Source organism: Sciurus vulgaris (assembly GCF_902686455.1).
Source record: "Sciurus vulgaris genome assembly, chromosome: 11".
Lineage (NCBI taxonomy): Eukaryota > Metazoa > Chordata > Mammalia > Rodentia > Sciuridae > Sciurus > Sciurus vulgaris.
In genome coordinates this window covers 120,412,862-120,431,305 of record NC_136472.1, presented here as the reverse complement: position 1 = coordinate 120,431,305, position 18,444 = coordinate 120,412,862, and positions in this window count along the sequence as shown.

The window sequence follows — 18,444 nt, the reverse complement described above, 5'->3', positions numbered from 1 at the left end:
AATGCCTTAGACACAGAGTTTCTGTTAAAACCTGTTAGATCCTTCCAGATCTCAGTCAAGGCTTACATTGAAATATAAATAAAAGAAGCCTAAAGGCTCAGTAGGAGACCGGTCTCAAACCCAGGGAAAGAAAAGGTAAAAAGAGTCTTTAAAACTCCAGCAAAGTAAATGCTATATTTTTAATTATATTTTTTTTGAGCTCATGATTTTTTGATCAGTTCTATTTTTTATTCAACTAGAGTTTTTGAACATCTGTTACACTGCAATGGAGATTCACCTATAAAGTTACAAGGGCTTGATTTTGTGTTATTTGTATGTTGTGCTGTCTGATGTCATGTTTTGTCTGTATCAAAACTGAGCGCTCCTAAAATTAAAATTTAAAAATGGATCCAGATACTTTTAATTCACGTGATTTAAAAAGGTTCAAATTGGGTAAACTAATAAGAGTAAAATGTCTTTGAAAATAACTTGCAAGTCTCTAGGTGGTCAAGCTAATAAAATATTGATGTTAATAAAATGTCTAATATCAATTGTTTCTAGGACTTTTCTTCAACAGGGAAGAGACAGCAAATACTGTTCAGGACACTTGTCTGATATCTTGGTTTTTTACAGAATAAGTGAATTAGAGTCAACATGTATGGGATTACTCCAATGTGTTTGTAGAGACATCTGATTAATTTACAAAGTTAAAATGCTAATTGTTAAATAACATCGAGTACTTTTAACTCATTAAATTCCATGGGGTATCATACTTAAACATTATTGGTGTTTTCATAGGTTGGTAAATAAAAGGGTTTAAACTTGCTTTGTGTCATCACTAAACTAAAAACAAGGTTACTAAGAGTTATGTCCTAACAAGTGCAATTCTATATACAAAGGGTCCCAAAAAGTTTCAACTGTGTTTCAATTAGAGTACTATAAACAACAGAATATTTAATCTTATTAAAATAGAGTAATTTATCTAAATTCAGAAATTTCATAAGAGTTGTTTCAGAATGTGAACAAAAAGGGGTCAACGAGTAGGAAAAAGAAAATAAAAGGTTCTGGGTATGGAAATATATTTAGTAAAAGGAAAAAGGAAATGTTTCTGGGTAAGAAAGTGCTTGTGTGATGAAATACATGAGGGTCTAAGTAAGTGCTAAGAAAGTCTGTGTAAGTAAAGGGCAAGTTTCAACAAGTTTGTGTGTAACTAAGTTGGTTATATGTATGTGAGACAGCTAAAACTATTGAAGGTTTTTCCTAAGGTGAAATACTAACGTTCTGATATAAACCAAAGTTTAATCTATATGGTAGAATGACATGGTAAAATGACAAGGATTTGAAACCACTAATTTACTCTTAACTTTGTGTCTATTAAGTTTATTCTTTAGAACAATTAGTCTTAAAAATTGGGGTGTATACAATTATGGTTAAACAACTATTATAGAGTATTGTACTTTGTTACAGAGTATACATTTCTCTTTAAAAACTCAATTTGGTAGATAAAAGTGTCAAGGTATTTGTGAAATGGTCACTAGTTGTATATTAATGTGTTCATATTTTCAGGACCACAAGTTTTTAAAGCAAGGAATTTATCAAGCTCTGCTATCCTCCAGATTAAACTTGTCTGTAATGGTAATCTTAAACTTATAAAGAGTAAATTTTATTGGGGATTTATTTCTATCATTTAATGTTCTATTATAGGACCTGCTATCAATAGGGTATGTGTAAAATTTGTTACTTTTTACACTGAGATAAAGAATTTCAAGTGTAAATGTATTTCTAAACATTAGAGTCTGATTTGTTTAAAGGTTAATATTGTGAAATATGAAAGAAACATGAAAACATTTTGCCACTTAATCACACAAAAGGAAAGTTAAAAGCTCTCTCAGCCTTTCTTTGATTCATGCTTTAGATACTATGTTAAATTGTGTTAATTATAAAGTTTATATAGACTCAGGAAACAGTATATGTAAACTACTTAATGGTATTTAAGGAAAAGAAGCAAAGATCAACATCAGAATTAGAACACTTAAGATCTGTAAAGAGCCACGCCTTACCTGAGATAAGGCTCTGCCTCCCACCTCACTGTGTGTAGAATAGCTCCAAAATAAGCCAGACTTCAGCTTATTTAAAGTTATAGTCAAAAGATTGGTTCTTGTTGTAAAAGTACTGTGATCTCAAATAGGGGATAGAATGTAGTTCTCAATCAAAATTCAAGATAGCTATTATACAAGCTGAATATATTTTTACTCTTGCTAATTTCATTTTGTAAAACTGTTACCTGTTAATGTTTTGCAGAAGTAGCTGCTCCAAGAACAAACAACCTAGGTAACTTGTGATAATAAGCCATCACCTATAGAATAGATAGTGGTAACTTCCAGTACTAATGCAGACTCCAGTTAGATAAAAGGGTAAATAACTGTAAAGTTATGGACATTAAAGTTAAAGCCCATTACTCTTAATTTATGACTGGTGAGACTGGCTTGCTGGATAATTAAGATCCAACTTAGAAATTGGAGTCAAATACAGAGGTCAAGAAAAGTCCATATTTGGGTCTTGCCCTCAACATTAGCCTGACCCCAGGGAGTAAGAGAACTTCTCTAAGGAGCGTTGCAACTCTGGGTCACACAACCTCCTGATCAAGGAGATTGTTGAGACTAGAGGATGAAAAATTATCCAGTGCATCTGCTGCAGAGGAGGGTCATGGAAAAGGGGAAACATCCCTTGATGTTTCTAAAGGAAGTCACCTCATCAAGAGACCCTGCCTAATCAAAGTCACTGGTGGAGCTAAGGAGCCGCTCTTAAGTTCTGTACGAGTGACCCCTGTGGGAACTCAGCTGACTCTTTAACAAGACAGAAACCAGGTCAATTTGACCAGCTTGATCTTAGATACCCAGCAAAACAGTTAAAACCAAAATATAGCCATTCTTGGGCATTTAAAGGAAATAATAATTAAATGTAACTTAAGATGTACACTTATATTAGCCCACTAGAATAAAGGCTGGAAGGTACAAATGAAAGAAAGATTCTTCAGCAAATGTGCCTGATAACTATCAAGAGAAACTGCCAGAGTCAGAAGTTTTTAGTCAGTTTAAGACCTTCCTAAGCTACACAGGTAGACTTAATCTATGTTTGCTAGTATGATTATCTATTCCTAAGTAACAGAAGTATAGAGATCTCTAGTAAACACAGGTTATACCAATAAAGGGATATTTTACAAAATCAGATGACATTAAGTAGCTTAAGTATATTTTCTGGGGACATCTATGACAATGTTAAAGGCCCAAATAAAGGCCTTGTTCTCTCCAGCCTTTGCTAGGCCTAGTTATGGGAACAATTTCTCAGTTCTTCCACCTCCTGGTGAGAGATTAACTTCTGTCATTTTCATGATACTCAGTGGCATGTTTCAGATGCTGCAACATTTACTTTGTGCTAATCTCATTTCAGTACTCATGTCTTTTTGTTCTTCTATCATAGAAGCAACCGCCCCCAGATGACTTTACAACCTGCTCTTCCCCAACCAGGCTTCTTCCTGGGACCCCTTGATTGACCCGATTTTTAGAAAAGGAACTCCAAGCTGCTTGCCCCATGCCACCCACTTCCAGCTCGAAGAAGCTAGAGCGGTCATCGACCTCCTTTCCCAGCAGCATGGAGTTCCTGAGATTAGAGGGGGGAATGAAGCCAGAATTGGGAACAGGTAGTTAGTGTAGAAATAGGGGATCGGGTCAAATCGAGGAAATGGCCATAAAATCATCTGCCTCTGGAAGTTGGAGACTGCCCCTGGAAGAATGGAATGTCAAGGATCTCCGGAGCCCATTGATTACCAAATTTACCTGCCTTTATCAAGGACTGTTTATCAAGGACTGCAAACAAGGGGCTGCTAATTGGTGGCCCGCCCCCTGGGCTCTTGCCTGCCTGAAATCACCTAGTCACCTTCATCAGGGAAAGAGTAAGTGCTGTACAGGTACTAATGCTCAGGCAACAATACCAGTCCCTCTGCCAAGGAAATAGCTTTGGAGAAGAGTATATAGAGACAGAAGTTCCATGATTAGAACTTACCAGAAAAGAAAATGGGGAAATGAAAGAATGGACATTTTTTTAAGCTGTCTGTTTTATCTCAACTCCCTAAGGTTTCCCTCCCAGTAATGGGAACAAAGCCCTTAAAGCTGTTCCAGGAAACAGCCCCAGAGAGTAAAAGAGTAAATTGAGCCTGATAGCCAGATAGTGCTCAAACAGTAGGATTACCAGAAACTATTGACCAGAATCTACACCTGTTGTAAAACATTGTGAAACATTTTGTCAGCAAACCCAGACCCCCTTTGAAATTTCCTGGCAGCTTTGTTCCCCCTTTTCCCCCTTTCATGTGTGACCCCTCCCGATGTGTGGTTTCTGCCTTTATAAACCTACAAGATTTTCTGCTAGGGACTCGACTCCTCGAGTTGGGTCCCAGCGCGCTGGAATAAACACCTCTTGCGGTTTGCATCAAGTGACGCCTCCTGCGGTTGATTGAGGTTGCCGTCCATCCATGGGACAGAGTTGGGGTTTCCTTTTTGGGGAGCCTTACAGTTCTTGTCTTTCTTCTTCCCATCTTTCTTTCCTGAGATTTTGAATAACACGACGAACCCTGTGTCCACATACATTTTGTTCACTGGCTGCCCAGAGTCTTCCACTCATGTATTTCATGGCTAATTCTTACTGGTTGGAGCACCACTCAAAATTTACCAGATTGCTATTCGTGCTCTACTCTTGACTAGCTATCTGCATGAAAAATAATAAATAAACTCAATGCTAGAGTATTGATTTCTCATAAAGATTTATATATTTTTATAGGGCTGGCTGGGAGATTGAACCTAAGGCCTTAGACTTGCTAAGAATGTGTTCTACCACTGAGCAATAACCCCAGACCCTGAAGACTGATAAAGTATTAGTATGCTATCCCTCCCAGGTATATTTAATTTTGAAAAGAAATTTCTATGAAGTTCATGGGAATGATTCTCTAATTACAGAATTTCAGGCTAGAGAGGAAGATATATTCGACAGAAGTCCACATGAAGGACTGGACTATGCAGCTATTCAGGGAAAGGGTATTCCAGGCAGAGGGTATAGCAAGAGCAGCAAGTCTGAGGAATATGTGTGCTTTAGATATTGAAGACAGCAACAAGGAGGTCAGAGTGGCTAAAGCAAGGGAGGTAGCAATAGGAGATGAGATCAAAAAGATAACTAGTCTGTTTTGTTGAGAGCAGACTAGGCGGAGGGGCAGAAGCAGCAAGGCCACGTAGGAGGCTCTTAAAATAATCTAGACAAGAGGTAATGGTAATGTTGGAACAGCACTGGAGACTGTGAGAAGTCAAATTTTGAATAAATTTTGAAGGTAAAGACAATGGAATTTGCTGGATTTGGACACAGAGAGAGGAAGAATCAATGCCAGCCCTATGATTGTTTGCCTGAGCAGCTGGATTAATGGAGAAGACTGGAAGGAACAGGTGTGGAGGGGAAGATCAATGACTGTTTTGTACATATAGTTGGAGAAGCCCATTGGCAACAATGTGGAGATGCCAAGTAGGCAGTGGATTACATGAGTGTGTGATTGGGAAGAGAGACCTGGCCTGGAGGTTTGCATTTGAAAGCCAACAGCATATGGTGTTAGTGAAGATCATGAAACTGGATGGGATCACCAAGGAAGTGCAGATAAAAAGAAGAGATGTAAGGACTGAATCTAAGGCACTGCAAAAGAGGCTAAGAATAAAAAATCAATGTGGTAGCAGGAAGACTAGGAGCAGGAGAGTGGAGTGTCTTGAAAGCATCCCAAGGAGGAAGATGAGGTCAACTTCATCAAATACTGCTGACAGATTTTGACTATTGAATTGAGCATCGTGCAAGCACTGGTAACTTTGACAGAGTAGTTTCATTAGATTCTTGGAGAGCCAAACTCTGACTGGAGTTGTCCACTCAAGAATTTGAGGGTGGAGTGGATACAGGAATTGAGCATGAAGAACGAATAATACCTTTAAGAAGTTTTGCTTAAAAGGGAGAGAGGCCCTTCCAAGATGGTGGACTAGAGGGAGGCTGCATTCCCTGTTGCTCTGTAATTAAGGATTCAAACAGAGGAAATACCGTTTCTCTGTGAGGTCATCTTCGCTGCCCACTGATCCCCTACTGTTTTCCCCATTTGTCCACCACAATCACTAGCCCTCTGCCAGCATATTTCCTGCCTTTTCAGTGTGGTTCACTCACTGCCTGCCACCTATCATCTGCCATTTGCCATTTGCCTGCCTCTTGCCTGTCCATCACCCACTGCCCAACATCCACCAGTTGATTCTCTGCCTTTAGCCTGCAGACCACCCTCAGACCACCAGCAGATCACCTGCTCCTTCTGCCTGCTGCTACCTGTAAGTTCATTGTCATAGTACCTGTCATAGTACCATAGCAAGGGCCATTCTGGGTCTGGCAAGCCTGTGGAAGCTGGAGACCACGGGCAGTTCCTTGGGGGGAGCACAGGTTGGAGAAACTGGAGAAAACCAGACTCTCTTCAGTTCAGTGAGTCCTGAAGTGCCCAGGGATGAAAGGGGCCAGCTACAACAGGTGGGAAGTGTGTAAGGGGGTGTGAGGACATCATGCTATCAGTTCACCCATCTAACTTGTCTGGCACCCACTGGACTGGAACTAACAGCAAACTTCAGGCAACCCCACCTATGGGCAGAGAAAGGAAGCTGAGAAAATTTTTGAAAGCCAATGGAAGCAATCATTCAATTTTACACTGAGACTTTTCTCCTTTTTATACTTATTTTGCCCTTTCTCACACTTCTACCATCTTTGAATCCAAATATTTTTCATACATCAATTTATTGAGGAATGGGATGTCTAAATAGTATGTGACAGTTTTGTGGTGTATTTTTATATTTTTAGTTTTTTTTTTTTTTTTTTTTTTTTTTTTTTTTTTTTTGGTGCTGGGGATCGAACCAAGGGTTTTGTGCTTACAAGGCAAGCACTCTACCAACTGAGCTATCTCCCCAGCCCCTATTTTTAGTTTAAAAAAAAAAAATCTGTACATATTTTTCTCTCTCACCTACCTGTCTCCCTGGATTCTCTTTTTCACTTCTCTCATACTAACAGCCAACCTCTATTAATTCCTCCCTCCCTCTTACTATAAATTTTAGCTCTATCTTCTCTCCTTCTCCCTCATAAACATCACATTTTACACTACTTCTGTTCCCTCATTGTCCATCATTTGAAATGGTAAACCCTTTTCACAAACCTTACTGTTATATGTAGACAATAATTGAACACTTCATTTTCTGTCCATTGTGACAAAACTGTAAATGCCTTAATAGGAACCATTTAGTTTAAGGTGGTATATCATTTGCATTGGGTGCTGTTAATATTGGTCTCCCCCTAAGGATGAGGTACTGGAAACCTTCAGGGACAATAAAAGATTACAGGGTAGAATCTGTACTGCCTCAGCTCCATACTGCTAGATGAGAAGACACACAAACAACATGAAAAAAACAAGGGAACAAAGTGCCTCAAAGAAACCAAGATGTTCCAACAATAGAATCCATAGACAACACAGTAGAAGAAATGTCAGAAAATATGGGGGATTCAAGATGGCGGACTAGAGGGTGGCTGCGTTTCGTGTTGCTCCAGGACTCAGGACTCAAGAAGAGGAGATATAGAGAGCCTTGGGACCAACTCAAAGCAGCCGGGTGAGTCTCTCCCATTGGGGAGGTGTCCCGGACGGGGCAGTAGCCCCGAACGCAGGGAACTTTGTGAAGTAGAGCTGCCCGGCAAGACACCCCTCCCCCTGCTGGAGCAGTGAACTCGGACAACTGGGAGCATCGGAGAGGTGGCTGCTCAGCACAGCGCTTGGACTTGGCGCAAACCACCCGGGCTCTGGGAGGCTGCCCAAAGGAGAGGGTGCGCGGTGCGCTGTTTGGACTAAAAGCGACCACCCCTGAACACAGGGGGCTGCCCAGAGGAGAAGGAGAAATACGGGCTCGGCACGTCGCTTGGACTTGGAGCAGCTGCGCCAGGGCTCCGGGCGGCTATCTGGAGGAACAGCGTGGTGAGTGGTTTGGACTCAGAGCAAGCGCTCCTGAGCACAGGGGGGTTGTCTGGAGGAGGAGGAGGAACGCGGCGGGTTGCTTGGGCTCGAAGTGACTGCACCAGGGCTACGGGTGGCAGTCGGGACGAGGAGGTGCACAATGAATTCCTGGGACTCGGGACGAACGCACCAGATCTCTGGGTGACTGCCTGGTGGAGAAGGAGGTGCGCGGTGGGTCACTTGGACTTAGAGCGACCGCACAGAACACAAGGTGGCTGCCGGAGGAAAATGCGTGTGGCGGGTCACTGGGACTAGGAACGACTGTAGGGGGCTCCAGGTGGCTGCTCAGAGGAGAGGCCGCATAGCCAGGCGATTCGGTGCAGAGCAGAGTCCCAGGGCCTAGGCAGCTTCTTGGTGGAAGAGCCACACAGACAAACTGAGGGGCGGAGCGAAGGCTCCAGGACTGCAGGCAGCTTCTCTGAGGAGAGGCAGCCTAAGGGGATTCGTCTGCGAAGGGCGAGGCTTCCAGGCCTAGGACGTAGGTCCGGGTCCCTGGGAACATTGCAGAAGAAGGCTGCCCAGCCCAGGCGGTAGTTGTGAATTGAACGGAACCTCTAGGAGGGGAACTGACCAGCAAGACCTCCCCACCAGGTGAGTCCTCCCTGCCAGGTCAGGTTCTCCCAAAAGGACTGTAAAACCAGAGACACAGGCCCAAACTGGCCTTGCATCAGCCCACATCCTACTTCCCCTTTGGATGACCATTCGTCAGCAAGTGGAGGCACCTCTGCCCACTAGCAGGGAATATACCCCATCGGAAGGCCACCACCCCTAGGGAGTCAGCTTCCTTGTGGAGCACCGCATTATCAACTTCCTCCAAGACTTCAGGCTACTGAAGGCTAAGAGGGGATATACTAGAAATCTTCAGGGATATTATAAGTCAATAGAGGAAATCTGCAATATCACAGCAGTCAACTGATACCTGAACAATATGAGAAAACAAGGAAAGAAAATGCTGCAAACAAATCTAGATGTTACATCAATGAAACCCAACGACAGCATGGCAGAAGAAATGACAGAAAGGGAGTTCAGAATGTACATAATTAAAATGATCAGGGAAGCAAATGACGAGATGCAAGAGCAAATGCAGGCACTGAATGATCGCACCAATCGACAGTTAAAGAGCAAATACAGGAAGCAAAAGATCATTTCAATAAAGAGTTAGAGATATTGAAAAAAAAAACCAAACAGAAATCCTTGAAATGAAGGAAACAATAAACCAAATTAAGAACTCCATAGAAAGCATAACCAATAGGATAGAACACCTGGAAGACAGAACCTCAGATATGGAAGACAAAATATTTAACCTTGGAAACAAAGTGGACCAAACAGAGAAGATGGTGAGAAATCATGAACAGAATCTCCAAGAACTATGGGATATCATGAAAAGGCCAAATTTAAGAATTATTGGGATTGAGGAAGGCTTAGAGAAACAGACCAAAGGAATGAACAATCTATTCAATGAAATACTATCAGAAAATTTCCCAAATCTGAAGAATGAAATGGAAGATCAAGTACAAGAGGCTTATAGGACTCCAAATATACAAAATTACAACAGACCCACACCAAGGCACATTATAATGAAAATACCTAACATACAAAATAAAGACAGAATTTTAAAGGCCACAAGAGAGAGGAATCAAATTACATTCAGGGGGAAACCAATATGGATATCAGCAGATTTTTCAATCCAGACCCTAAAAGCTAGAAGGGCCTGGAACAACATTTTTCAAGCCCTGAAAGAAAATGGATGCCAACCAAGAATCTTATACCCAGCAAAACTTACCTTAAAATTTGATGATGAAATAAAATCCTTCCATGATAAACAAAAGCTAAAAGAATTTACAAAATGAAAGCCAGCATTACAGAACATTCTCAGCAAAATATTCCACGAGGAAGAGATGAAAAACAAAGAAGCAAATCAGCAATGGGAGGAACTATCCTAAAGGAATTGTCAAATAAAGGAAGAACCAAGTCGTGTCAAAATAAATAAATAAATAAATAAATAAAATGAACCAAATGACCGGGAATACTAATCATATCTCAATAATAACCCTGAATATTAATGGCCTGAACTCATCAATCAAAAGACATAGACTGGCAGATTGGATCAATAAGAAAGATCCAACAATATGTTGCCTGCAAGAGACTCACCTCGTAGAAAGAGATACCCATAGACTAAAGGTGAAAGGATGGGGAAAAACATACCATGCACACGGACTCAGCAAAAAAGCTGGAGTATCCATCCTCATTTCAGATAATGTGGACTTCAAGTCAAAGTTAGTCAGAAGGGACAAAGAAGGACATTACATATTGCTTAAGGGAACCAAAAATCAGCAAGACATAACAATCATAAACATCTATGCCCCAAACAGTGGCTCATCCGTGTATGTCAAACAAATCCTTCTCAATTTCAGAAACCAAATAGACCATAACACAATAATACTAGGTGATTTTAACACACCTCTCTCACCACTGGACAGATCTTCCAAACAAAAATTGAACAAAGAAAACATAGACCTCAATAACACAATCAATAATTTAGACTTAACGGACATTTATAGAATATACCATCCAACCAAGAGTGAATACACTTTCTTCTCAGCAGCACATGGATCCTTCTCTAAAATAGACCATATATTATGCCACAAAGGTAATGTAAGCAAATACAAGAAGATAGAGACACTACCTTGTATTCTATCAGATCATAATGGATTGAAATTAGAAATAAATGAAAGAGTAAAAAACAGAAGCTACTCCAACACCTGGAGATTAAACAATATGCTATTACATGATGGAATGGATAACAGAAGATATTAGGAAGGAAATTAAAAAATTCTTAGAGGTAAATGAGAACAAAGAAACATCATATCAAAATCTTTGGAACACTATGAAAGCAGTACTTAGAGGAAAATTTATTTCATGGAGCGCATTCAATAAAAGAAGTAAAAAAATCAACAAATAAACGACCTAACACTACAGCTCAAAGCCCTAGAAAAAGAAGAACAGACCAACACCAAAAGTAGTAGAAGACAGGAAATAGTTAAACTCAGAGCTGAAATCAACGAAATTGAAACAAAAGAAACAATACAAAGAATTGACAAAATAAATAGTTGGTTCTTTGAAAAAATAAACAAAATTGATAAACCCTTAGCCACTCTAACAAAGAGAAGACGAGAGAAAACCCAAATCACTAAAATTCGGAATGAACAAGGAAATATTACAACAGACAGGATTGAAATACAAAACATAATTAGAAGCTATTTTGAAAATCTATATTCCAACAAAATAGAAAATTTCGAAGACATCAGCAGGTTTCTAGAGACATATGAATTGCCTAAATTGAGCGAGGAGGACATACACAATTTAAATAGAACAATTTCAAGTAATGAAGTAGAAGAAGTCATCAAAAGCCTACCAACAAAGAAAAGTCCAGGACCAGATGGGTTCTCAGCCCAGTTCTACAAAACCTTTAAAGAAGAGCTCATTCCAATACTTCTCAAAGTATTCCATAAAATAGAAGAGGAGGGAACCCTCCCAAACTCATTCTATGATGCCAATATTACCCTGATACCCAAACCAGACAGAGACAAGTTGAGGAAAGAAAATTTCAGACTGATATCATTAATGAACATTGACGCAAAAATTCTCAATAAAATTTTAGCAAATTGCATACAAAAAATATATTAAAAAGATAGTGCACCATGATCAAGTGGGTTTTATTCCAGGGATGCAAGGTTGGTTCAACATCCGGAAATCAATAAATGTAATTCACCATATCAATAGACTTAAAGTCAAGAATCACATGATTATTTCAATAGATTCAGAAAAAGCATTTGATAAAATACAGCACCCCTTCATGCTCAAAACACTGGAAAAAATAGGGATGGGGGAACATTCCTTAACATTATAAAGGCCATCTATGCTAAGTCCATGGCTAATATCATTCTAAATGGTGAAAAACTGAAAGCATTCCCCCTAAAAACTGGAACAAGACAGGGATGCCCTTTTTCACCACTCCTATTCAATATCGTTCTTGAGACTCTAGCCAGAGCAATTAGACAGACCAAGGAAATTAAAGGAATACGAATAGGAAAAGAAGAACTCAAACTATCCCTATTTGCGGATGATATGATTATATACTTAGAGGAACCAGGAAATTCCACCAGAAAACTTTTAGAACTCATAAGTGAATTCAGTAAAGTAGCAGGTTACAAGATGAATGCTCATAAATCCAACGCATTTTTATACATAAGTGATGAATCCTCAGAAAGAGAAATTATGAAAACTACCCCATTCACGACAGCATCAAAAAAAATAAAATACTTGGGAATTAATCTCACAAAAGAGGTGAAAGACCTCTACAATGAGAACTACAGAACACTAAAGAAAGAAATTAAAGAAAACCTTAGAAGATGGAAAGATCTCCCATGTTCTTGGATAGGCCGAATTAATATTGTCAAAATGGCCATACTACCAAAAGTGCTATACAGATTCAATGCAATTCCAATTAAAATCCCAATGACGTACCTTACAGAAATAGAGCAAGCAATCATGAAATTCATCTGGAAGAATAAGAAACCCAGAATAGCTAAAGCAATCCTTCTCAGGAAAAATGAAGCAGGGGGTATCGCAATACCCGAACTTCAACATTATTACAAAGCAATAGTAACAAAGACGGCATGGTATTGGTACCAAAATAGACAGGTAGATCAATGGTACAGAATAGAGGACACGGACACAAACCCAAATAAATACAACTTTCTAATACTAGACAAAGGCGCCAAAAATATGCAATGGAGAAAAGATAGCCTCTTCAACAAATGGTGCTGGGAGAATTGGAAATCCATATGCAACAGAATGAAACTAAACCCCTATCTCTCACCCTGCACAAAACTCAACTCAAAATGGATTAAGGACCTTGGAATCAGACCAGAGACTCTGCAGATTATAGAAGAAAAAGTAGGTCCAGATCTTCAACATGTCGGCCTAGGACCAGACTTCCTCAACAGGACTCCCATAGCACAAGAAATAAAAGCAAGAATCAATAACTGGGATAGATTCAAACTAAAAAGCTTTCTCTCAGCAAAGGAAACTATCAGTAATGTGAAGAGAGAGCCTACAGAGTGGGAGAATATCTTTGCCAATCATACTTCAGATAGAGCACTAATCTCCAGAATCTATAAAGAACTCAAAAAACTCTACTCCAAGAATACAAATAATCCAGTCGACAAATGGGCTAAGGAAATGAACAGACACTTCACAGAAGAAGATGTACAAGCAATCAACAAACATATGAAAAAATGTTAAACATCTCTAGTAATAAAAGAAATGCAAATCAAAACCACCCTAAGATTCCATCTCACCCCAATTAGAATGGCGATTATCAAAAATACAAGCAACAGGTGTTGGCGAGGATGTGGGGAGAAAGGTACACTCATACATTGCTGGTGGGGCTGCAAATTAGTGCAGCCACTCTGGAAAGCAGTGTGGAGATTCCTTAGAAAACTTGGAATGGAACCACCATTTGACCCAGCTATCCCACTCCTTGGCCTATACCCAAAGGACTTAAAATCAGCATACTACAGAGATACAGCCACATCAATGTTCATAGCTGCTCAATTCACAATAGCCAGATTGTGGAACCAACCTAGATGTCCTTCAGTTGATGAATGGATAAAGAAACTGTGGTATATATATACAATGGAATATTACTCTGCCATAAAGAACGATAAAATTATGGCATTTGCAGGCAAATGGATGAAATTGGAGAATATCATGCTAAGTGAGATAAGCCAATCTCAAAAAACTAAAGGACGAATGATCTCGGCTGATAAGAGGATGATGACACATAAGGGGGAGGGGGGGGGGGAGTTAGTGTTGGGGTTAGGGTTAGGGTTAGAGTTAGGGAGGGGGACAAGAATGGAGGAAGAAAGGACTGTTTAGAGGGAAAAGAAGGGTAGGAGGGGTGGGGGGAAGGGAAAAAAAATAATAGAATGAATCAAACAACATTACCATATGTAAATTTATGATTATACAAATGGTATGCCTTTAACCCATGTACAAACAGAGAAACAACATGTATCCCATTTGTTTACAATAAAAAAAATTAATAAAAAAAAGAAAATATGTTTAGAAAATAGAGTTAGATTGATCTTCAAAATAAAGAATGATATTGGAGAGAAAATACAGAAAATGAAAGATCACTTCAATAAAGAGACAGAAATTATAAAAAGGAATCAAGCAATCGAGCAGAAATTCTTGAAATGAAGGTAACAATAAACTAAATTAAAAATTCAATGGGAAGTATCACTAACAGACTAGACCACTTGGATTACAGAATCTCAGACAATGAAGGAAAAATATATACTATTGAAAATAAAGTTGACCATAGAGAAGATGATAAGAAACCATGAACAGAACTTTCAAGAAATATGGAATAAGATGAAAAGACCAAATTTAAGATTTACTAGAATAGCTGAAGGCTTGGAGATACAAATTAAAAGAATTCACAATCTTTTCAATGACATAATATCAGAAAACTTCCCAAATCTAAAGAATGAAATAAAAAATCAACTACAACAGGCTTACAGGGCCCCAAATGTACAAAATTACAGCAGACCCACACCAAGGCACATTATAATGAGAATGACTACCATATAAAATAAGTATGGAATTTTAAAGGTTGCAAGAGAAAAAAAAAATCAAATTACATATAGGGGGAAACCAATTCAGATTTCAGTTGATTTCTCAACCCAGACCCTCAACCCCAGGAGGTCCTGGAATAACATATATCAAGCACTGGAAGAAAATGGATGTCAACCAAGAATTTTATATCCAGCAAAATTAAGCTTCAGATGTGATGATGAAATAAAAACCTTCCATGGTAAACAAAAGTTAAAAGAATTCACAACTAGAAAGCCTGCACTACAGAACATTCTTAGCAAAATATTCCCTGAGGAGGAAATGAAAAAAAAAAAAAAATGAAAACCTGCAAAGAGACGAAGTACACTAAAGGAAAGTTCAATCAAAGGAGAAATTAAGACAAGTTAAAAACCAAAAGTAAACCAAAATGACCAGGAATACAAATTATATCTCAATAATAACCCTGAATGTTAATGGTTTAAACTCATCAATCAAAAGATATAGACTGGCAGATTGAATTTTTTAAAAAGACCCAACAATTTGCTGTCTTCAAGAGACTCACCTCCTAGGAAAAGACACTCCACAGACTGAAGGTACTCACAAGGACTGTGCAAACAAGCACGGGTTTCCATCCTCATATCAGACAAAGTGGACTTCAAACCAAAGTTAGAAGGAATAAAGAAGAATATTTAATACTGCTTAAGGGAATCATACACCAACAAGGCATAACAATCATAAATATATTTGCCCCAAACAATGGAGCATCTACCTACATCAAACAAACCCTTCTAAATTTTAAGAATCAAACAGACCACAACACAATAATCCTGGGCGACTTTAACACACTGCTCTCACCACTAGATAGATCTTCCAAACAGAAACTAAACAAAGAAACTATAGAATTAAACAATGCAATCAATGACTTACTAGACATATATAGAGTATTTCAGTCATCATTGAGCAAATGTACTTTCTTCTCAGCAGTACATGGATCCTTCTCTAAAATAGACCATGTTTTATGCCACAAAGCAACTCTCAGCAAATACAGAAAAATAAAAATACTACCCTGCATTCTACCAGATCATAACAGAATGAAACTAGAAATCAATGATAAAATTAAAAATAGAAGCTACTCCAACAGCTGGAGACTAAGTAGCATGCTACTGAATGGTGAAAGGATAAAAGAAGAAATAAATCAAGGAGGTAATAAAAAATACTTAGAGGTAAATGAGAACACTGATACAACATATCAAAATCTCTGGGATGCTAAGAAGGCAGTGCTAAGAAGAAAGTTCATTGCATCAAGCTCATACATTAAAAGAATAAAAAGTCAACAAATAAATGACCTAACATTACATCTCAATGCCTTAGAAAAAGAAGAACACATCAACACCTAAAGCAACAGAAAAAAGGAAATAATTAAAATCAGAGCTGCAATCAATGATACTGAAACAAAAGAAACAATTAAAAAAACTGAAAAAGCAAAAAGTTTGTTCTTTGAAAAATTAAATAAAATTGATAAACCCTTAGCCACACTAACAAAGAGAGAGAAAAAATTAAAATTACTAAAATTTGTGATGAAAAAAGGAAATATTATGATAGATACTACTGAAATGCAGAAGGTAATTAGAAACTATTTTGAAAATTTATACTCAAATAAAATAAAAAAACTCTAAGACATTAACAAATTTCTAGAGACATATAATCTACCCAAACTGATGCAGGAAGACATTCACAATTCAAACAGAATAATTTCAAGCAATGAAATAGAAGATGCCATCAAAAACCCACCAACCAAGAAAAACCCAGGACCAGATGGATTCTCAGCTGAGTTCCACAAGACCTTCAAAGAAGAATTAACACCAATATTCCTCAAATTATTCCATGAAATGGAAAAGGAGGGAACCCTTCCAAACTCATTCTAGAAGGCTAATATCATCCTGATTCCAAACCAGATGAAGACACATCAAGGAAAGAAAACTTCAGACTAATAACCCTTAAGAACAGAGGTGCAAAAATTCTCAATAAAATTCTGGCAACTCACATATAAAAACATATTAAAAAGATAGCATGCCATGATCAAGTGGAGTTCATTCCTGGAACGCAAGGTTGGTTCAATGTACAGAAATCAATAAATGTAATACATCACATCAATAGGCTTAAAGACAAGAATCATATGATTATCTCAATAGACACAGAGAAAGCACTTGACAAAATACAACACCTCTTCATGTTCAAAACAGTAGAAAGACTAGGAATAGTAGGAACATACCTCAACATTATAAAAGCTATCTATGCTAAGCCTAAGGCCAACATCATTCTAAATGGAGCAAAACTGAAAGCATTCCTTCTAAGAACTGGAACAAGACAGGGATGCCCTCTTTCACCACTTCTATATTATCCTTGAAACTCTAGACAGAGCAATCAGACAGATGAAAGAAATTAAAGGGATATGAATGGGAAAAGAAGAACTCAAACAATCACTATTTGGTGACAGCATGACTCTATATTTAGAAGATCAAAAAATTCCACCAGAAAACTTCTAAAACTCATAAATGAAATCAGCAAAGTAGCAGGATATAAAATCAATATCCATAAATCAAATGCATTTCTATACATATGTGATGAATCCACTGCAAGAGAAATTATGAAAACTACCCATTCACAAAATCCTCAATAAAATAAAATAAAATAAAATACTTGGGAATCAATCTAACAAAAGAGGAGAAAGACCTCTACAATGAAAACTATGGAACACTAAAGAAAGAAATTGAAAAGACCTTAGAAGATGGAAAGATCTCCCATGCTCTTGGATAGGCAGAATTAATATTGTCAAAAAGACCATACTACCAAAATAGTTATACAGATTCAATGCAATTCCTATTAAAATCCCAATGACATTTTTCATATGAATAGAAAAATCAATTGTGAAATTCACTTGGAAAAATAGAGACCCAGAATAGCCAAGGCAATCCTTAGCAAGAAGAGTGAAGCAGGAGGCATCACATTACCAGACCTGAAACTATGCTACAGAGCAATAGTAACAAAAATGGGATGGTATTGGCACCCAAATAGACATGTAGACTAATGGTATAAAATAGAAGACACAGAGACAAACCCACATAAATATAATTATCTCATACTAGGACAAAGGTACCAAAAACATACATTGGAGAAAAGATAGCCTATTTAACAAATGGTACTGGGAAAACTGGAAATCCATATGTAACAAAATGAAATTAAACTCCTATTTTTCACCCTGCACAAAACTCAACTCTAAGTGGATCAAAGACTTAGGCACTAGAACAGAGACCCTATGCCTGATAGAAGAAAAAGTAGACCCAAATCTTCATCATGTCAGCCTAGGACCTCACTTCCTTGAGAATACTCCTAAAGTACAATAAGTAAAATTAAGAATCAATAAATGAGATGGATTCAAACTAAAAAGTTTCTTTTCAGCAAAGGAAACAATCAATAGTGCAAAGAGAGAGTCTACAGAATGGTAAAAAAATCTTAGCCACAAGAACCTCAGATAGAACACTAATCTCCAAGATATATAAAGAACTCAAAAAACCTTAACAACAAAAAACAAATTACCAATCAATAAATGGGCTAAGGAACTAAACAGACACTTCACAAAAGAAGAAATTCAATTGATCAACAAACATATGAAAAATATTCATCATCTCTTGCAATTAGAGAAATGCAAATCAAAACAG